The 23,706-nt window shown below is 34.8% G+C and overlaps 1 protein-coding gene across 2 annotated transcripts in view; it reads left to right on the forward strand.

Moving 5' to 3' along the window:
* The window catches only part of dgo (ankyrin repeat domain containing protein 6 diego), a 392,714-nt gene that overhangs the window by 78,799 nt on the left and 290,209 nt on the right, over positions 1-23,706 (forward strand). The window lies entirely within an intron of this gene.

The following is a 23,706-nucleotide window of genomic DNA, read 5'->3' on the forward strand; positions in this document are numbered from 1 at the left end:
ATAATTACCTGTACAACAAAAGAAAATAGTTAAACTTCATAGAGGGCTTTGTGATTGTAGTAGAAAATAACACGGATGGTGTCTCGGTGACGGGGGAAAACAAATCGGTCCCGGTCTCGGGAAATCACAACGTCATAGGGAAAAATGGAGGAAGAAGCTACTGTCGGTGACCCAGGAGAAGACGAGAGCGGACTGAGGAGGAAGGGATGTGAACAGATAACGTATGACAACACGTGCAATATTTGTGCTGTAGTAAGCGGAAACATTAGGTCTCCTTCTGTTCAACTTAGCTTTAATTTCCATACTCATTGTTATTCATGTTTCCTGCACGAGTAATAACCTGGATACTGGGATGCTTATCTGAGCGATGTTTATAATAATCAGCAGCGATAGTCAAAAGGTCATATTCTTTCCGCTCGTCTTCTCCTGAGTAACGGACAGTAGAGGAGACTAGGGCCCAACGTTGGGCTGTTAGGCCATGGTAGTAGTAGTAATAGCCCTGTCGTTGCTTTTGAGGATTTGGAAATCACTGCTATCTATGAATTAATTCCAGTCTTTAACTATGTGGAAGACAGCTATGTGAAGGGCTGTAGAGACAGACAGATGCCAATGTTTCCCCCGATCGCGCAATATGGAACTGTTATATAAGGACTAGAGAGAATCTTCCTCGAACCATACATGTGAGACATGACACAGACTCATGAACACTCTCATTGGAAAGCCTCTTCCTTCTTTTTATTCTGTCCTGTAGTTACTGCGGAGTGAAACAGAAAGGACACAGTGTGGCAATTTTGAAACATTAATCACATAACATTTTATACAGTGTACCTATGGATATTTTACTTGTCAAAATAAATTATTTTTAAGGAAATGTGTACTGGTGACCAAAAAATCGAAGTGACCAAAACACCGGGTGACAAAATTGCAGTGACTAGGTGGTACAATGACGAGAGTTCCGGTGACGAGAATTCCGCTTCCCTCTTACAGCTTGTCCAAGTCAAGTCTGCGATAGGGGATATCGGGATGGAATGTAGAGGCAAAACACAGTTGCCACATAGGTCACTTGACGCTCAGATTTCAACGTGTGCACATCGTTTAAAATACACTACGGAGCGCACGGATTTTTTGTCCTTGTCTTCAGATAAAGGCAACAGTTACGCTGCCTCCCCCCTCATGCAACTTTCTCTCCTACCCCCACGCTTGCCAATCAGAACGCCAAACCTCACTGTCAAGCAGAAGTAGAAGTACAGTCTATTTCAAAGCGTCTCAAATTGTTACCGCTCTATGAACTGAAGCGCAGTAGGAAAACTTTGCTGTCATATGAGACTGTACTGGTCTCCTCTCGTTACCGCCTTCTTTCACTACAGAACTGCCTCCAACTTTCCCTCTCGGCTCGCAGACTTAACTTGGTCGAGCTGTAAACATAGTCACATTCTAGTTGAGATATATACAGAAGGGATTTACAACATACTAGTACAACACAAGGGGTTAGTATCGATACTTAATACAAGACGGAATATTCAAGCAGCGTTGTTGAATGTTATAAATTCACCTCCAGAATAGAAGGCGTGAGAATTAGGTACTTCTTTAATTTGGCTCTAAAATAATATTCAGCCATTCCAGTTGTCGTAGATGTTACATTTTTACTATTTTCGAATTCTTTGTGTTCAAAATGAAATGACTTTTTTAACTTTTATTATTAGAATCAATTTAAAAGATCAGTAACATTTTACAGAAAAAATTGTTTGAATGATATTTATTATTATTGCAGAAAATAAAGAAAAGGTTCCGTCACGGATGTTACAAGATTTGTGAACTAGACATCTTATTAACAAAAAGTATAAAACACAAGTCTCTGCCTCAAGCAAAAAGAGATTCATTCCCATAGTGTCCATGTGAAAGCTATGCAAAACTTATGGCATCCAATTAGTTCACAAAAGATAATCGGTAAAACTGTTATCCCTGTTTCTTCCATGTCACGGTTGTTACAGATGAGTTAATGGACTTCATTTTTCCAGTTTCAAAACAACTATGACATTTCTAAGTCAAAATATTCATTTGAATTGTAATTGTTATTAACCCAAACTACTTAAAATATGTGACAGAAAGACTGTAGTTCAGAGAAAAAAGTTCCTTGACCCTATAGCTCTGGAATTAACAGTGCAGGCTCTCATAGTATTTCTTCAATAGTAATTCCTTGAAAAACATAGACTACATTAAAGCTGATCTCTGAGTAAATGCTGAAAACTTTAGGGAAACAAAAATTACCCATTACCTAGCCAAGATCCAAGATCATTTAGATTCGTTGCCCATAAAACTTGTAAAATATTTGATTTTCAACATTTGAATATTTAGATTTAGAGCCTTATCTAGGTATTACACTAATAGTAAACTAATATTTCTGAAAAAGACTTTTTCATTGGAATTCCAAGTTTGCCCGGAATGACTGTTTTATGTTTGACTTGTTATATCCATATGGAGGCTATTAAAAATTTTACTGCCATATAACGCACTCCTTTTTTATAGCACGATAAACTTGTCGATGGAGTATGAAAGTCATTTTTGGCGAGTATTTATGCTTTGAACTGTTGAATTAGTTACAAAGTTTTCACTATTATATACGTGAAAGTTTATTAATCAAAAGAATACTTTCAAGCCATGGGCATTATTTGTAGTTTTTTTAAATGTTATTTATTTATTTTTGAACTGTATACAGAATAAATATACAGAATAAAGAAATATAATTACAAAAACAAACAAAGAGAAATACAAATAAAATAATACAAGCAATATAAAAAGAAGATACAGTAGTATTAACAAAATTTGAGACCGAATGAGCAGCGCTCGTGCTCGGTCGCAGTTCAGATATAATATTAAAATAAAAAAAAATAATAATATAAATAAATAAGTAAAATAAAATAGGAACTAAAATATAATTACAGCGGCAATGGAATTATATAATATAATATTAACACTAGAGAAGAATAATATCGCACTTGAAAAGTAGGAATAATATATATTTCAAAATTATAGAATACAAATATAATACAGGTTGATTAATTCATACACATAGGCTATAAATTTATTTAATCAAATTGAAGATATTAACACGTTTCTAATTTTCTTGTTATATGTTAGTGGGTTACATGTTAGAAGTTCTGGGTGTAATTTAGTTAAAGCATTGTACAACCGAGGGCCAAAATTTATGCTATGCTTTAGACCAGCAGATGTGAGACATTTAGGTTCTACTAATGTTGAATTAATATTTCGTCTTGTGTCATAATTGTGTGTCTGTAATACAAACTTATTACGATTTTTATGATAAAATTTTAACAGCGTATACTTATAAATTTGTTCAATATTAAATACATTAAATTCAGAATAAATTAATTTAGTTGGATAATCGAAACGTTTCTTCAAACAAATTTTAATTATTCGTTTTTGTAGTAAATTTAACGGACTAAGATTAATTTTTGTACTTCCACCCCAAACAATTATACCATATTGAATGATAGACTGAATAATGGCCAAATAAACATTTCGTAGAACTCTAATGGGTAAGTAGCATCGAAGATTAACGAATTTATAAATTGTGGTCCTACACGATTCCCTAGACTTGGCACCTACAGTTATTCTAATTACTCTTATTTGTAATAGGAATATATTGTTACTCTGTAGAATTTCTCCAGAATATTATTCCAAAAATCATTATCGAGTGGAAGTATGAAAAGCATATTATTTTTAAGGTATTGATATTTACTGTCTCTTGCATAGATATAATAGCAAAACATGGTGAATTTAGTTTAGGGGTACTTTCTTTAATATATATATATTTTTTTTCAATTTGATGTATTATCTATTTGTAAGCCAAGAAATTTGGCTATTGTTTCCATTAGGGACCTATCATTAATTATTATTGCGCTTGAAATTTGCGAGGGTGAATTTGGGCAATATTTAAATTGGACTATGTTGTTATTTTTTTTCAATTTATTACCAATTTATTGGCTGTAATTTATTAGTTATGAATTGGTAAATGCCTAATCTTCTCCTTACAACTTCTGAGAACGGTATCCTTTCTCTTCTGTGAAAGTTACCGGAAAGACTGTGATATCGTGAATTCCATAAAACGGATGTGTTTTGCTTTATGCAAATATTCACCAATTATTCACCATTCAGTCGGTGAATAACGAACGTAGTGTGACAGACTCTTGGCGAATGGGTTTGCAAAAAGGACGCCACGCTTGTTACGTGACTTGCAAATTATAGTTGGTAGTGAGCTGGCTAATATGCATAGATAGAACGAATCGCAAACCATGTACGGTCATGGATACTCTTTGAAGTGGCTTTTCACATGCGCCGCTCTGGAAACGGGGAAAGCATCACGCAGATGTCAGTCATTAGCAGTAACATCGCATATATCACGGGCTGAGATGTTACCTAGCAACGTGTTGTGATTGTCAGTCGGGATTGTCTGCAGAGACTTCAGTTGTTCGGCATTCGCAACGGCTAGAGATGTTGCTGTTTTAGGAACTATGAGCTTAGAGAATTGTCTTAGTATTACTCCACTCCCATGCACACTAGAGTGGCCCTTATTTTTCAGCTTTCTGAAAGTTTAGCTTCTACCGCTCTATCTTGTACCAATCAACAAAAACACGATCTGTGCAAATTTACAGCTCAATTGGACAAGTGCAGGACGACCTTCATCGACCATGAAGTTTTGAAATTTTAGCCCGGAAAATATTTTTTCTATTATTATTAGATAAACCTATATTATTATTATTATTATTATTATTATTATTATTATTATTATTATTATTATTATTATTTATTAATTATTATGTTAAAAGAAAACGAGATCCCAAACCAAATATTACAATCTATTTATAATATGTACAAGAACACAAAAATTGCCGGTAGAGTAAATAATCAACTAACAGATTTTAAAACTATTAACACAGGTGTACGACAGGGATGTCCTCTCTCACCTCTGCTTTTTATAATCTACATGAATTCTGTGATATGTAAATGGCGTTTCCAAAACCAAACAAAGGCTATGTTCCTATAAACAGACGGACCAAAATAGATGCAAATTCTCTTCGCAGATGACCAGGTTCTATTGGCCACTTCAAAGATGATCTCCAAAAGTCAATATTTTCATTAAACACAGTTGTAAAGACTATAATATGTAGAAAAGTAAAAAGTTATGGTGTTTAAAGGTAAATATCCAATAAGAAGTAAAATCTGCATTGAAAACAGAATTCTAGAACAAGTGAACACATTTAACTATTTAGGGTAGCCTACCGTCTTTCGTATGAAAAAGGAAAGGGTATCGTTTCTAAAATAACTAATTTTGTAAAAGTTATCGACATTATCAAGTCAGTTTTCAAACCTAATTTAGTACAGAAACATAGCCTACAAAATTAAAGATGTACAACACGACCTATTTTAGTCTATGGATCAGAAGCCTGGACTTTGACAAAAAATATGTTCAACGTGTAACTACCAATGAAATGAAATTCATGAGAAAAACGGCGCGATACACTTTTTGGGATAGAAAACGAAATACAGAAATTTTGAAAGAATCGAACGTCCAACCTATATTAAATTTTCTTCAAATCTATAGAGTTAATTGGTAGCAGCATGTGGAGAGAATGCCAACAGCAAGATGGCCAAAGGCAGTGCTACATTACCGCCCTTCTAGACAACGATCTGTTGGAAAACCATTAAAAAGATGGCAGGAGACCATTGGGACCGCAACAGGCCACTAGGTTTAGTTTATATTAAAATCAAGATTTTATTCAGTCAATCACTTACCAGTTATCAATGACAGAAAATTCTGTTACATTGAAAAGTACAATTGGTAAAAGTTATCACGAATATTTTCGACCTGCATAGAGGTCATCTTCAGGTGATATTTTTAGCATACAATATTTAAAAACTAGGTGAGTTTTAAATACATTTGAACACTTATGACCATGTTTGCTTGACATAAATTGGTAGGTAACATACATTAAATGACGTATAGATTAAATCTTCCATAGATCATTTTGCGATACGAACATTAAAGCAAATGCAATGTGTTTGAAACATAAATTCAATTGAATTCGTTTAAAAAATTGTTCAATGTTTTATAACTAAAACTGTTCAGTATGATGTTGGAAGACTATATAATATTCTCGCCCTATATAGCGAAATCTTCAGTTGTAATTAAACAAACATTATTTTAAACTAGATGAATGTTTAAAATACATTTAACACTATAATATGTCAAGCACACAAGGTTATTATAGTGTGCTAGATAACCATAGCAGTTGATAAAATGTCGTAAGATAAATTAAAAATATATCGTTGTCAATTTATTAAGGACTAGCCGTACCCGTGCGCTCCGCTGCACCCGTTAGAAATAAATATAAAGTAATTACATAATTAAAATAGAACATTTGATCCAGGGAACATTCGTGTTTGATAGAAGGATAAATCGTTTATTATGTTACTTAAATTGTATTAAAAAAATTAAAATGCGATCATTTTGATCCAGAGACCACTCATTTGGTCATAAAAATTATTTTAGGAAATACAGGAAACGAATGCTATCAAGTTTTCTGTGCATAAGAAGCTATTTTAATCTTACCTGTCCTCGATTCACTCAGAAGTTACTGTAATAACATCATAGAATTATGTCCATCTAGAGAAACTACACTTTCCATTCATTCATTCATTCATTCATTCATTCATTCATTCATTCATTCATTCATTCATTCATTCATTCATTTATTTTATTCCATAGATCTTACATGAGCAATGAAGCTTTAAGATGTGCAACAAGTCAACATTTTACAATATTACAATTACAATTTTTACAAATTTTTATAGTTTTACAATTTAGTAATTTTCTACAATTTTTAAAATTTTGTGCAATTTTTTTTTTTGGCGAGATGTAGTGAGATGAGATGAGGTCCGAGGATTCGCCAAAATATTACCCGGCATTTGCCTTTTGGTGCGGGAAACCTCGGAAAAACCCAACCAGGTAATCAAATCAAAGGGGGGTAATCAAATCAAAGGGGTTGATGCCAAGGACTCGCCATAGACTCGCCATAGACCATCCGGCTTCAGTCCCACGGCTAGGGGAAACCTCGGAAGAAACCAAAGACCAAAGGGGGATCCAACCCAAGCCCGAACGCGGCTCCGGATCAGCAGCCCAGCGAGTCTGCCGACTGAGTTACATCGATGGCTCTACTAAAAGTATACAATACATAGCCCATCAGATTATTAAATTTACAAACGCAAACGATCATTCATAAGTTGAGCTATATGTATAATACAAAACAAGTTAATTAAATTTAAGGCATAAAAAATTCAACCAGTTGTGATATACAGAAATTGATAATACATATCATGCAAACTACTTCAAATTACAAACACAAACAATTTATCAATAGAGCTATATAGATTGCTATTCAATTTAAAGCATATACAATTCATCGGCCAAAACTATACAAATATATACAATACAAAGTAGCATACTTTCATTAAGCTATACAAATTTGTGCAATTAATATCAAGTAGATTAATTCAATTTATAATCATAAACATTTCATCAGTTGAGCTATACATATTACCATTCAATTTACAGTAGGTCTATATACAATTCATCAGTAGAGCGACACAGACTAGTAATCATTTTAAGAACATATACAATTCATCAGCCAAACTATACAAACATATACAATCAAATTAGTTCAATTTACAAACTTATTTTCGTTAAGCTATACAATTCATATGAAGTAGATTAATTCAATTTATAAGCTTAAACAATTCATCAGTTGACCTATACAGTATACTATTCAATTTACAGTACATACAATTCATCAGTTATGCTAAACAAAAAAATACAATACATAGTAAACAGATTAAGTCAATATAAAAACATATTTTAGTTGAGCTATATAAAATTGTACATGTCATTTAAGTAGAACAATTCAATTCACAAGCATAAACAATTCATCAATTGTGTAGAAGGTATGAGTATGTAGAAATTTAGTTAATTCTTTTCTGAACCTTTTCTCGTGGTTCTTCAAATCTTTAAGATAATTAGGCAGTGCATTGAAGACTGTTATACATGAATAGCGAACTCCTTTTTTAAAACAGCTTAGACTAACAGAGGGTAGATGAAGATCTGATTTATGTCTTGTATTAAAATGATGAATGTCTTGATTAGTACTGAATTTATCTTGGTTCTTAATATACAGCATCATTAGGGAAAGAATGTATTCACAAGGTAAAGTCAAGATTTCTAAGTTTCGGAAAATATTTTTACATGAGGTCCTTTTATGCACACCGGCCATTATTCTTATAGCTTTCTTTTGTAATACAAAAACGTGTTTAGCTTCAGACGAGTTACCCCAGAATATTAATCCATATTTCATTACAGAGTGAAAATATGCAAAGTATGACATTTTAAGTAAGTTTATATCACCAATAGTAGATAAGGATCTTAATGCATAACAGGCAGAGCTCAATTTACGAGTAATACATTCTATATGCGTTTTCCAGTTCAAGTGATTATCCAATTCTAAACCAAGAAACTTTGTGCTTATAGATTCTTTGAGATGAGTTCCATTTAATCGAATACTGTAGGAAACCTGAGCACTACTGTGTGTACTAAATTTGACTGCACTGGTTTTATCAACATTAAGTGCTAGTTTATTTGCATGGAACCATTCATTCATTAGATTCAGCACTGTATTAGAAGTGTTTATAAAATGATCGTATTGTTTGCTTGAAATAATTACACTTGTATCATCTGCAAATAAAATTACATGGGATGAATTATTTATGGTCAAGGCTAAATCATTAATATAAACTAGAAACAACAATGGACCTAAAATTGACCCCTGCGGAACACCATGTTTAATATTTCTAAATTCTGAATAAGTAACTTTATGACTATTTGGTACATTTATTTCTACTTTTTGTTTTCTATTTGATAAGTACGATGTAAACCAACCCAACATCTCATCTTTAATACCATAAAACTTCAATTTTTTTACTAATATACTATGGTCTACACAATCAAATGCTTTAGCCAAGTCACAAAAAATCCCACCTACATGTAGTTTCGAATTTAATGAATTTAGTATTTCATCCACCAAACTAAAAGCAGCATTCGCTGTCGATTTTTGTTTTCTAAATCCAAACTGTTCTAAAACTAATATATTGTTGGATATAATCTATTATACATAACTTTCTCAATCACTTTTGAAAATGTTGTTAATAATGATATGGGTCTATAATTAGCAATAGTACATTTATCTCCCTTTTTGTATATTGGTTTTACTATTGAATATTTTAGTCTTTCTGGAAAAATACCACATTGCATTGACAAATTGCATAGATAGCTTAACGGAGGGGATAATATTTCAGAACAAGCTTTCAGAACTTTACTTGGAATTTCATCATATCCAGAGGAATATTTTGTTTTTAGTTGTTTTATCACATGCATGATTTCTGCTGCGGTAGTGGGAATAAATTTGAGACCTAAAAACTCATTGTTAAATGCATCAGTTAGGTAACCAAGTGCAGCATCTTCTGCACAATCTTGAATGTTTAAGTTCTGAATAATATTTATATAGAAGTCGTTAAAATGATTTGCAATTGATTTTGGGTTATCTATTTTACTATCATTGATTTTAATGCAAGTAATATTTTCACTCTTTGAATATCGATTAGTTTCATTTTTAATAATATCCCAAATAGTTTTAATCTTATTATCTGAATTTTGTATTTTTTCATTCAGATACATTTTCTTTGCATCTTTTATAACTTTTGTCAAAGTTTTACAGTAATTCTTGTAGTAATTAAGAACATGAGGATCATCACTATTCCTACTCATTAAATATAGATTCCTTTTTCTAGTACATGATATTTTAATTCCTTGAGTTATCCACATGTTTTTACTTTTACATTTTTTCACCATCTTGACTGGAAAACATTCATTGAAATAATTCGTAAATGTAGTGAAAAATGCATTAAATTTAGTATTAATATCAATGGTATCGGTACTATATACATTTTCCCAAGATTCATTTTGTAGACATGTATTTAAATGATGGAGAGATTCAGCATTTATAATCCTTTTTTTTTTTATTTTTAGATTAACACTTTGGAATTTTTCACTCATATTGAAAACATTTAGAATTTGTGCATCGTGATCAGACAGGCCATTGACTAATGGTACTGTTGAATAGGAATTCAATCTACTTTTATCTATAAATATATTATCAATGGCAGTACTACTTCCAGCTTGTGTTCTGGTTGGAAAACTTACTGTGTGACTAAGATTATAAGTTTCAAGAAGTGAGTTTAATTTTCTTTTACGTGAGCTTTCTGATAGATAATCTATGTTTATGTCACCACAGATTACAAATTCGGTATGTGGTTTATAAAGTCTTCAATAATGAATCTAAGTTAGTTGTAAATTTCTTATAATCTCCCATTAGTGCCCTATAAACACATAAGATAATTAAATTTGATATCTCATAACCAATTTGTATTCCACAGATTTCAATATCTTGTTCAAGACAAAGATCAGATATATCAATTTTACTAAATAATAGATCCTCTCTGATAAAAATACAGTCACCCCCTTTTTGGAAGAAATGTCTACAGAAATGAGAACCTAATTCATATCCATGTAAAGACAGTTGTAGTATTTCCTGTTGCTTCATATGATGTTCAGTTATACATAATATCTGAGGTTTATGATTTTGAGTTGCTAAAGAAGTGATCAATTCATCAGTTTTTTGTTTTAATCCCCTAATATTTTGAGGAAAAATAGTGAAGTTACTGTGTTCATTACTAGAAACATCAGAGAATTTACAATTTAGTTGAACTTGTTTGAAACACCTTACTGGTGGGAGGTTTAACCTAAAAAAGGAGAAGCCCTAGCATTCACTAACACAGGAATATTACAACTCTGCTTTTTAACATGGCTGCCTCTGATGCTATTAGCAATAAGAACCGAAAGGTGCTCCTTGCCTCTACCATTCAGATGCAGGCCATGTAACGTATATTCATACCTTCTTATAGGGCTTACATCTATCAAACCAATGTGTGATGCCCCAGGTCTCATCAGAGCCCGCTCAAGCCGCATATTCACACTCCGCACCCTCCTGTGAAGATACGGCTTGTCGTACCTGCTGAAAAGACTGAGAAATCCCACATTGGTATGGCTGCTCATTTCAATTATGTTGTTGACATCTTTCTCAATAGAATAGTTACAATCGTTATCAATACTATTACCTGGCCCACCCACTATAACTACATGATCCCTCTTAGAAAAATCTGAACTCAATTTCATCATATCCTCAACAACATTCTTGAGAGGAGCATTAGGCTTACATACACTAGATACTTCAAACCCATCGCCCAGTTTCGACTTCAAAAGTGAGGAAATGCCTCTTGCATGGCTGCTTCCTAAAATCAATACTTTACTCTTACAATCATTAACCTTATCTGTTTTCTGACTTACCTTTACTAGTGTCGATACTGGGTCTGAGTTCTCCTGATCAACATTCATTGCTTGAAGAGCACTGAATTTGTTGGTCAGTTTGATTGATGCAGCATCATCCGCAGAGAAACGTCTACTCCTAGATTTGGAATTCTTCGGTTTCATCCAAGTGTGAGATCTCCCTTTATTCGAAACACTAATGCTATCCTTCAAAGCTCTCAATTTATTAATTTCACACATTGCCTCATCTAATTCCAATTCTAGGGCTCTGATTCTCTCCAGTTGATCGCGCATCTTTCTATCATATATACAATCACTACATTCCCAACTACCATTGTCAACAAAATTATCAGCATCTATATCTATACATTTCCAATGAAAACAGAAATTACAATTATTACATACCAATCCTTTCACTACAATCCTTCTACAACTACGACAGTTTCCAGACAGAGCAGCCATAGCACACATTATGTATATACTATACCTTATTTACAAATTCAATTTCACTCACTTTTCAATTTAATGTACTTACGTATATTAGTTTTAGGTTATTTCTACCCTTTTAGTATCACCACACTATAATATTTCAATAGGCCAACACTACACTTTATCACTTCACTATACCGGTACTACACTTGTCGACGTTAATCTACACGATACGTCACTTCACTGCACTTATATTTCAGTCTTGATGCAACTTCACTATTTATGTTATTTAACACACGCAATTTCTTAACCAACAATAGTAGTTATATTGAAATGTGCTATTAATAATTTAGCCTAGTCCTTGTTAAAATATGTAAACACGTTCTATATTAGGTGTTACAATTAAGCCTACTTATGTATCAATTAATTATTTCAACTTTACAAATAACAAAGAGCCTTAAAATTAGTCAACTTATGAGTTAAGAATTACTCAAGTTAAAAGAAGAAAAGGTCGGGAATAGTGACTAAAGTGTTGATTTGAGGTTAACTGTTTACAGTATGGCGATTTATGTTGTGTATGAAATGCGAAGTATATTATTACAAAATTGCGTGGAAAATGGATGTTATGAATTTATGATTTATATATCAAATGATTAGGGAGTATTTTAAGTATCTTTAAATATGATGCTATGAATATATATATATATATATATATATATATATATGAGAATTGTGTTAAATATGAGTATGAAAACACAGAGCTGCTTTATGGCAATCTTATCTCCTCAGTCACTACTACCAAATGGTGAAGTAATAATTAATTATACAAATCGGTTAATTTAGCTTCCGATATCACTTCATACAAACACAGAAACATTCTCTGTACGCTATGTTTCATAGCTTTCGATTGTTGTTGTCCAAGGCCCCTTATATACGAAGTCATTTGTTTTTTATTTCATTACACCGCCTTAGATGGCGTTGTTATTGTAATTTTGAAACTCATTTATCTCATTAAATATCAGTCCTATCAAAGTTTTGCGTGGAATAAAACTTATCGGAAATTATTTTTAAAGAAACTTTTGTTATGTAATATTTTTCATGAAAATTAATAATAAGGGAGATATTTCGATTTATTTAATTCAGGCCCCCTTATAACCCCCTTTTAAATAAAATATTTTGTATACCGTATAGCCTAAATTCTAAGTTACAACGAACTTAATTTATATTCCAATTTTCATATAAATCGGTTCAGCCATTATCACGTGACAAGGTAACAAACATCCAGACAGACAGACAGGCATGCAAACAAAAATTTCAAAAAAGCGAGTTTCGGTTTAAGGGCGTTTAATTATATATGTTAGGACCAATTATTTTTGGAAAATCGAAAATTACCAGAAAAATTTCGGCTACAGATTTATTATTAGTGTAGATGTTTAATTCACTGCATTGTGGAAATGTTTAATGGGCAGAGCATGTTTATCAACCTAAATTATACAAAACATTTTGGTGGTCCGCCAAAATGAAATATGATCCGCAAGGATTCCGTGACACTCAAAACGTTGGGAACACTGGCGTAAAAATATGAGGAAGTGTTTTTCACCGTGACATGTATCTATGTTTTGTTCTTTTAGCTTTCTGGTTTCCTTTCTGTGTCGTCCTTTACTTTTATTTATCTTTTTGATACTTCTTTCTATTCCTTTTATATTTATTTCCTTCCCTCTTTGAATCCTTCCCTCTCTCCTCCCTTTTCTGTGACCTAAACGAATCACTTGAGTCGTGATACGGATCGTCGGAACAGGACTCTAGCTGGTGGCGTGTTGATTCATGACACTCTTTTGTATCGCCACAATGTTTGTACTGAGGCGAATGTTACTGTTACAAAACCTACGCGATATCATCTGGCAAGACGGGTATTTCAGGATGCATCAAAAGCTGTCTGTTCCGAGAAATCTTCCAGCGAGACCTTTGTCCATTACAACGCCTTGGAAAAACTGAGCAAACATGACTGCCAACTCACGGCTGGGAGCGTGCTATTCACTGGTAGCAGCAGCGATCTGACTGATAGGGTCAAATGCAGACAGGCAAAGGTTAAAACACTTTCATTCTAGGGCCGAACTGCAGCTCACTTGTCTGCTTCTGACCGAACTAGGTAGAGTTCGATTCCAGTAACATCTTAAGATTCTTATGATTAGGATCCTGTTCTTTATGACCGAAAAATTTATGATCTTTAAAATTGTGAAAATACAGCCATAATATGATCTAAAATATCCCGACTCTTTAAACATGTTAACCTTTGTTCGAAATATAATCTGATTCCATGTTTAAAAAATGTAACATTCTTGCACGATTGTGTGTTTTCTCGTCGTTACAGCAAACGACCCCACGATTGATTTAATTGAATTCAGAGTTGTCAACCTAGATAAGTATCTTGAAATATTACAAACAACTGCTCTAGTGTTGTAATGAAAACCACTGCCTTCTACAGGGACATCAATTTATTTTTACTTCAATTTTTATTGTACCTGAGTTTTTGAATGTACTTCACTCCCACCCCTTCTACTAATGAAGTTCAACCGTCCTCCACACAGATCAAAGACCGCATATACAGTCATAGCAGCCTTACGGTCATAGTAAACAGTACGTTCCAAAAATATGTTCGCGTTTTCCAGTGACGAAAGAGCTTTCAATATTGCATCATTTTCCATTTGCCTACGTCGCATCCCGGTTTCCCTCACCTGCTTCTATTCGCCGCTCTGTAAATGCTAGTGGCTGGGCTGTCTTAGCTCTCTTCTGGGAACATTAATTTCTGTTAGGAATTGGACGTCTACGTAATATTATACCCATACAATTGTTTACAATAACTTAAATAAAAGGGCCTCGTTAAGTAATTAACTGTCACGTGATTTCCTCCCTTTCTACGACGCTGCGACGTAACCACTTGGACGGGCAGTAGATAGCATGTCTGAGTAATTTTATCTTTTCGGATCGGGCAGAAGTGAAGATTGAATTTACAGTACGTAAGGTACTCTTTTATAGAGTAGGTACAGAATTATTTCAACATGAGTTACTAGCAAGAAGTACTAACCTGGTAATTGGAATTACGTATAATAGTCTATAGTGCGATAATATGCACTTTAGAACTGAAGCCTGTATCGAAATGAACGGCCACCATTTTCAAAAATGTATTTAATTATTCATATTATGATCATTTTTCAATTTAACTTCATTCTCTATATTGTACACTAATGTGCTGTAGACAGTATAATATACACTTCATAATGAATACGTTAGCATGGACAGCTCAATTCGTGAGTAAAAACACTTATTGTTAATACTATACTTTATTTTTATTAAACAAAAGCCTAATGAAAATTATCAAACTCAAAATCGTGATATTTCCTAGTTTACGTAAATTGATGAACTACTTTTCTTCCCTCCTATACCTAGTAAAGTGATTTGTTTGTATATTACGCCACTATCATCGAACTACAGTTGTGGAAGGGGGTAGCAAACGGTGTTTCCGGTTCTTAATCGTTCATCCAAAGGTATAGCCAGGTTAATATTAGAAATGTTAGTAAAAATAAAATGATGTCCCTGTATATATGCTGCAATGCATGTAAAATTCATACGCAAAAGGCAGTGTTAATTAATATACATTATACGAAACAAATCATTGCATTTGAAATGTACTGAACTTTATTTAAACAACTGAAACTTCACTTAACAAAAATACATAAAAATTGTTCCAATTGAACACGAATATATTGCAAGTACCTGACTCCTTCACATTGAAGTTGATGGTAAACTTTGTACGTTGGCCAGACTGCTAACATCAGTCAGCTATCCACAGTGTAACATACGTACTATATATCAAGATTTTTTAAAATATTATTTTCATAATATGCTATCTGCAAAAAATACTATAAATGTTACAAATAACTGAAGTGGATAATTGTGATTGTGTTTACATGAATGCCTATAAGGCCTACGTATTAATTAAATGTTCGTGACTCATGTTATTAAGTTTATCAAGAAAAAAATATATCCAGCATTGGGGCTAATGTATAGGGTATTTCAAAAGTCAGTTCAAACATTAAACCGCTATAAATATTATAATATTTGAGATAGGGAAAAAACAAAAACATCAAAGTGTTGGGCAAACAACGGGGTTTACAAAACATTGGGAAGATGTCCGCCGTTCTCTTGTTCAACTTACAGCGACACTATCCACAGCATTTTGCAGATAATGTCTTGGAATATTGGCAATTTCTTGCGAGATGGCATCTTTTTACTTCCAGTAGGGTTCTTGTATGTGTCAGGAAAACTCGTTCTTTAAGGTAACCCCACAACCAAAAGTCGACCGGATTGAAATCTGGAGATCGCAGAGGCCACATTGTTGGAAAGGGCCTACTGATGACACGATCGCCTAACATCTGCATAATTAATTGCTTTGCAGGGATAAATATGTAGGGTGTAGCGCCATCTTGCATGAAGATTATGTTTTCCATATCGTGATTTCTCAGTCTAGTGATGACGAAGTTCTGTAACATGCTGTAGTAGCGCTCCCCGTTTACTGTAACAGTATCTCTTATTCCATTATTGTCCACACCTGTGGAGTAACGGTTGGCGCGTCTGGCCAGGAAACCATGTGGCCCGGGTTAGATTCCCGGTTTGGGGCAAGTTAGCAGGTTGAGGTTTTTTTCCGGGGGTTTCCCTCAACTCAATATAAGCAAATGCTGGGTAACTTTCGGTGCTGGACCCCAGACTCTTTTCACCGGCATTATCACCTTCATCTCATTCAGACGCTAAATAACCTAAGATGTTGATAAAGCGTCGTAAAATAATCTATTAACAAATGAATGTTGGAGTTAACACGCGTAATTGAGGTTCGTTTTCCGACCAAAGTCATCAGTAGACATTTTCCAACAATGTGGCCTCCGCGATCTCCAGATTTCAATCCAGCCGACTTTTGGTTGAGGGTTTCCTTAAAGTACGAGTTTTTCTGACACAGCCAACAACCTTACTGCAACTGAAAGATGCCATCTCGCAAGGAATTGCCAATATTTCAAGACATTATCTGCAAAATACTGTGCGTGGTGTCGCAGACAGAATGCTGTACATTGAAGAAGAGAACGGCGGACATCTTCCCAAAGTTTTGTAAACCCTGTTGTTTCCCCAACACTGTAATGTTTTTGTTTTTTTCCCTATCTCAAATATTATAATATTTATAGCAGTTTAATGTTTGAACTGACTTTTGAACTACTCTATATATTATATAGGCCTACTACGTTTATTTGGGATATTAAATGATAAGAATGAAAGTTACAGCAGGTGCAAATTTTTCCCGTGGCTGATGTTAAAACTAATGAATAGCTACAAGTTTAAAGGTTTGGACAACTCTTTTTATTGTACAGTAGTTCGGATAGGAGTGGAGGTCGGGGATTTCCTCTGCTTGAGTGGAGGTAGCCTACTGCTGGTCGAGTCTGCGAAAGGTGCGATGTCGTTTACGATAGCGAATGAACTATACCACTATCGATGCTGTGTTCCAAAGACGATTAGATACGTTAGAATCACACTTTAGTTATCATAAACCCAGTGGCGGTGCGTCAATAAGAGCACAAGAGCACGTGAACACCTTGTTTCCATTAATGCACGACTACTTTTATTATTTAATACCATATTGACGTAGTGGGGATGTATAATATCAGGATCGAGTATTTTAAACTTCCCGCATCTTGCATAAACTTGTTATGTAAACTTGGCAACATCCGTTCACATACAAGCCGTGCTGTTTTCAAGAAGGTTACAGAAATTTCACGCATGCGCGGGAGAAAATTGTCTTTCGCTGGCCGCTTATGACTCGTCAAGAGCACAAAGCGTTAAGTGAACAGTGAATCTATCCTACAGATGATGAAAGAGAGATGGAACGGAGAAAAATTCTCTCCGGCGCCGGGATTTGAACCCGGGTTTTCAGCTCTACGTGCTGATGCTTTATCCACTAAGCCACGCCGGATACAATCCCGACGCCGTTTAGAATCGTCTCAGATTAAGCTCCATCTCTTGGGTTCCCTCTAGTGGCCGCCCTCTGCACTACGTCATAGATGTCTATGAACGCAGGACCGAAGTCCATACATGTGTTGAGGTGCACTCAGATGAGTGACTGATTGGCCGGGATCCGACGGTATGGGCGCCGTCTTAAATCACAAAGTGATTTATTACGCATATCATATATATTTTGATGTACCGAAGTACATATGATATTTCCATGCAGATATTCTGCGTCATCACATGATGAAAGAGAGTTGGAACGGAGAAAAATTCTCTCCGGCGCCGGGAGAGACGATTCTAAACGGCGTCGGGATTGTATCCGGCGTGGCTTAGTGGATAAAGCATCAGCACGTAGAGCTGAAAACCCGGGTTCAAATCCCGGCGCCGGAGAGAATTTTTCTCCTTCCATCTCTCTTTCATCATGTGATGACGCAGAATATCTGCATGGAAATATCATATGTACTTCGGTACATCAAAATATATATCCTACAGATGCCAGGTGCATCGATGCCTATCGTTTACGTGCTATATCTGGAAGAGAACATTTAATAAGTCTGTATTTTAGCCTGCAGGTATCAGCATCTCACTGTCGGAACGTTTACTTTATGTGGATGTGTGTACAGTGCTGCTACGAGAGTGTAGTTTCTGAATTACTATACTTCAGTGTCGGCATATAGCGTAGTTTGGCTTTCAAAGACGTGCTGGCTGAATGTGATGGTGGTATGAATTTAAACATCTGTATAGTGGTGTATATTATTTAAGAATAATTTTTTACTGGCATGTATTTATAGTAATCAATCTATGCGAATGGGATTACAGTACTGGTATAGGCTATAGTGTATCAGTGTGTTGTGAATCAAAATACAGTATATTACTGAACACACGCTTTTGTAAATTGTTTTGTATATTCATTTTTAACAAACTTAAACAATGAACTCTGTTCAAGTAATTTCGAATAGTAAAGAACTGGGTAAACTGGCTTTCCAGGAAAAATTGGAAATAAAAAGACTAGGTTTCATTATTATTATTATTATTATTATTATTATTATTATTATTATTATTATTATTATTATTATTATTATTATTATATGTTTTTTTGAATTTATATACGGTTTTTTCGACAGTGAAACATTGGAATCATGACATTTCATATTAGGCTAAAAACGTACGATTTCAAATTCTCTTCGATTTTGGAACACAAAATTGTGAACACATATAATATTTTATCACGAACCGCCACTGCATAAACCTATTGTGTCCGGTTTACCGCAAACTAGAAATGGTATAGAAACTTAGTGAAATACATTTTTTTTCGAAAAAAAAAGGGGGGGGGGAACAAATGTTTAATGTATGATGGTTCACTTACATCTTACTCTACAATCCAATTCCCGGGACTTTTTGTATTCCACACTGAACTAATACAATTGAACCACTTGTGATTGTACCAATTGTTAAAAATGCGGTGTTATTAAGAATTGGCAATTGGGTGTAATTGGTTAAACAAGAAGAGAAGCCATTATTATCGACAGCAAGTGATATACTGTACGACCTTAAGTACCTCATCTAAATTCCAAGCATAGCCGTGCACCCTGGGCAGAGGTGTAACTGCAGATGTTCACAACGTAAGCCTGTTATTTCGTCCAATTAGAGCGAACCATGTCTTACATCAGTAGTCTTCAACCTTTTGTAGACAAATAGCCAAATTAAAACCAATCAGGCGAAAGTGGACCGCATATTACTTACAGAACGTTTTCTGAATGTGTTTCAAGTATTCGCACAAGGGGTACGCAGTACACAAAACTTCCGACCGTGGTCCTTTCATGAAAGATGTTATGTATTGAAATTGGTAATTCTACTGCAGCCGTCGCGAAAATGCGACTCACGAGCGTATTGTGGCTCGCAATGATAGCTGTGCATTTCCCTTGCTTCCTATCTACAACCCCCACCCTCTCACTTACTGGAGTCAAACTCCGTTCCATTTGTATTTGTCTCTGACCTGCGAGTGGCGTAGTATTATTATTATTATTATTATTATTATTATTATTATTATTATTATTATTATTATTATTATTACCGTCATCATCTCTGTACGTCGATCCTTTTTCAGCAGATGTACGGATAATGCGGTTAGATCTTCAATTTAAAGTCACAGATTTACAATGTGATGTTAAATGAAAGCTAGATGTAAGGACTTTACAAATGTTGAACTTTTCAAATCTTTGCCAAAAAATAAATATCCGCAGCTTCGTTCTTTCGCCTGGTCTTTTGAAGCCATGTTCGCTACAACTTACGTTTGTGAAAAATTATTTTCAACAATGAAAATAGTAAAAATCAAATTTAGATCACGACTGACAGACAATACCTTCGTGATCAACTACGACTGGCAGTAAGTAACATAATTCCTGATTTTGAAACTCTGTCGCAGAGACATTCTGAAGACAATTAATTTTAGGTTGTGATAATGTGTCCTATGTTTTCTTGTTAATTTCTTTCTTCGTTACAGGTACTAAACATTAGTTTGTAGCCTTATACTGTATAAAATTATATTTAAGTGCTTGACGTTAGGAAAATGAAAAACCGTTAATAAGTCAGACAGTTGTTTCACTTCCCCTTCGGGTGTCCGCCTCCCTCCATAGGTGCTATGCACGTTGCAGCTTACACAGTGGCTCGGCGCACGATGGCATTTTCGCCATGGCTGTTCTACTGGAATGCTACCATAATGCATTACATCAGCATTACGTGAACCATCCGATCATTTTTTAGATTTATAACCCACATTCAACTTTATGTCTAATGGTTGCAGGAAATGGTAGAAATCAATTCTTAAAGAACCGAAAAAGACAAAGTTGCAAGGGATTATTGTCACTCCGTGTGGTGTAACTTGTAACTGATAATCTTTAAATGTTGGACTGCCGGTGACTCATACGAAAGGAGAGTGTTGAAAATGTATGTTGTTAAAATGTATTGCAAGAAGGGTCTCGGAGTTGACTTTTGACGTAGACGTACACCTTCCTCGTCAGTAGGTATGGGAGCGGTAAGTTGGAACATGACCATCAAATATAAATGCAACTTCCTTTCTCCGCTACACGGAGAATATAAACAGAATAAGGGACGTAGTATTATAACAAAGGGAATACAAGAACAAGTGAAATTCAAGGATAACAAATAAAATTCAAGAAGAACAAGAGAAAGATAATGAGAACAAGAGAAAGGCAAGAAAAAGGGGAATAGACGGAAAATAAGGGGACTACAAGAAGAACAAGTGAAAGAGAGGAGAAAAAGGGGAAGAGAAACAGGAAAAGGGAAGACAGTGAGAATAAGGGGAATACAAAGAGAACAAGAGAAATAAAAGGAGAACAAGAGAATGTGGGAAATACGATGAGAGCAAGGGGATTAATAGGAGAACAAGGGGAATACAAAGAGAACAAGGGAAGGAAAAGGAGAATAAAGGACAAAGGGAATACAGGGAGAAAAATGAAAGACTAAGAGAAGAGGAAGAAATGAGAATAAGAGAAAGGCAAGGAAAACAAAGGAAAAACAAGAAGAACAATGGGAATATAACGAGAGCTGGGGGAAATTCACGAGAACAAGGTTGATGAGAGGAGAACAAGGAGAATGCAAGGAGGAGAAGGGGAATACAAGGAGAACAAGAAGAATACAAGAACAGCAAGGAAAAGTCACATTTTTATGTTAACAGTGGATTCCATAATTATCTGATTGAGTTCTGATATAATTTATGTTATTCATAGCGTAAAGACTATTTTCTCACTAACTTATAGTTTTTTTTATTATACTAAATAAAATATATCTTGTGACAAGAAAAACATAGTTCTAACACAGTCTAGTATATACAGTCATGAAGCTTAAGTTGTGAAGGTGCTAGGAACAATAGACTATGCCAGTACTATTTCGCTTTGTCTATAATGAGGCGATAGTAGCGATCCTACTGGTTAGCAACTATGTATGGATGCATATTTACTACGTATTGAGCTTCTTGACTGTATATACTAAAGCTGCGACGTTTTTATTCCCGGCGTGACTCCTCTTTGCTTACGTCTTAGGAAATGAAGGCTCTATAAAGTCTAGGTAGGTAGTATCGTTCGCCATTTTTGTTCTTTCGTTGCCGAGCTATCAGACGAGGAATCTATTTGCTACACCGTTAAACATTATCATGTCGTAGCTCCTATGACAATAAATCAAACGCACTGTAATTGAGTAAATAATTGAGCGGAAAATAACGTCCCCGTTGCTTTCTGCGAACGCCAACGAAAGAGCCAAAATGGCGGGCGATTATATTAAGTATTTGTGGAGCGTTAGGAAATGCATACGTCTTCATCATCGAATCACAAGACGTACACGTTTAAATGTAGCCCACCTGCAACGTGATTGGCTGCCGGAAATAAGAGCGACGGGACTATAGACTGTGGTTCTAAGTTAAAAAATGATTTTGTGGAATACATTTGTCTGTATGTCTGTCACATTCTACGAATCAGTTTATCCGGGAATTATAAACATGATATGCGCGCGCGAGGTGTGTGTTTGCATGTGTGTATTTTTTTCTTTTCTCTTATTTCAATAATTGAATTATTAATTATTATTTAATTAATTAATTATTAATAATTATTAATTAATTATTAACAATCATTAATTAATTATTAATTATTAAGAACACACAGTGACATTCAACTTCAAGAATCTTAATTTTACTTTATCTCTTATCTTTTCTTCTTTTCTTACGTTCATATTTATTTAATCGTTTCACTTTCCTCGTTTCTTTCCATTTCTTCCTTTCTCCTATTTTTAGTTAGTCTCTTATTCTTTAACTTCCTCTTCCTCTCTGTCCTGTTTCTCCTGCTTTCTTCCTATATTGCAATGTCTCTCTGTTCTGGGAGTGTCCTCTTCTCCAGTGATCCGCTACAACACAATAGGCGTGGTTTGCACCTCAGATATCAACGGTACGTTTTATAACGCGAATTCCTGGCTGACATGTTTGGATGAAGTCGCTATCGTCGGTGAATTTATTATGATACGAGTTGTCCCACAGGGTTAAGACTGAATAATAACCCGAGAGAATTGCTGTCAGTTTAGCATTTGCCCGACACGCCCATGTTAGTGCACGTCCACCCGGCCGTTGACATCTGGCGGCTGCGGGCTGCAGTCCCAGCCTTAGAAATGCAACATCCGTTGCAAAACACATTCATGTATTCATTCATGAAAGATTGTGGTTGGCATTCCTGGCACGGATATCAAGATCTCACATACCACCACGCCAGCGTAGTTTCCTTTTTTAAGGACATAGCCATCACCATTATCATCATCAAACCACCCCCTTTACCGTTATAATAACTACTGACATCTCCATTAGCATCACCATCACTATCATCGTTAGCAAAATCACCACTTTTATCACCATTATTATTATCTCAATGATTTTCATATTAGGCCTATAGCCATGAGCGGGTGAAAATAGCATAATATTCCGTAATGATCAAAATAGTAGACCTGTGATGTGAGGGGGGTCCCAAAAAAAACAAATCTACTGGAATGGAATCGGGTGAACGTGGAGGTCATAAAATGGGACCATTGAGTCCGATCCACCGACCTGGAAATATGTTATTGAAATACTCTCGTACCTGCAGACTCCAATGTGAGGGAGCCCCATTCTATTGAAAGGATATATTGTGCTGCAGATAAGCTAGTTGACTATACACAAGTTCCTC

The sequence above is a fragment of the Periplaneta americana genome, chromosome 8 (assembly GCF_040183065.1).
Source record: "Periplaneta americana isolate PAMFEO1 chromosome 8, P.americana_PAMFEO1_priV1, whole genome shotgun sequence".
Classification (NCBI taxonomy): Eukaryota; Metazoa; Arthropoda; class Insecta; order Blattodea; family Blattidae; genus Periplaneta; species Periplaneta americana.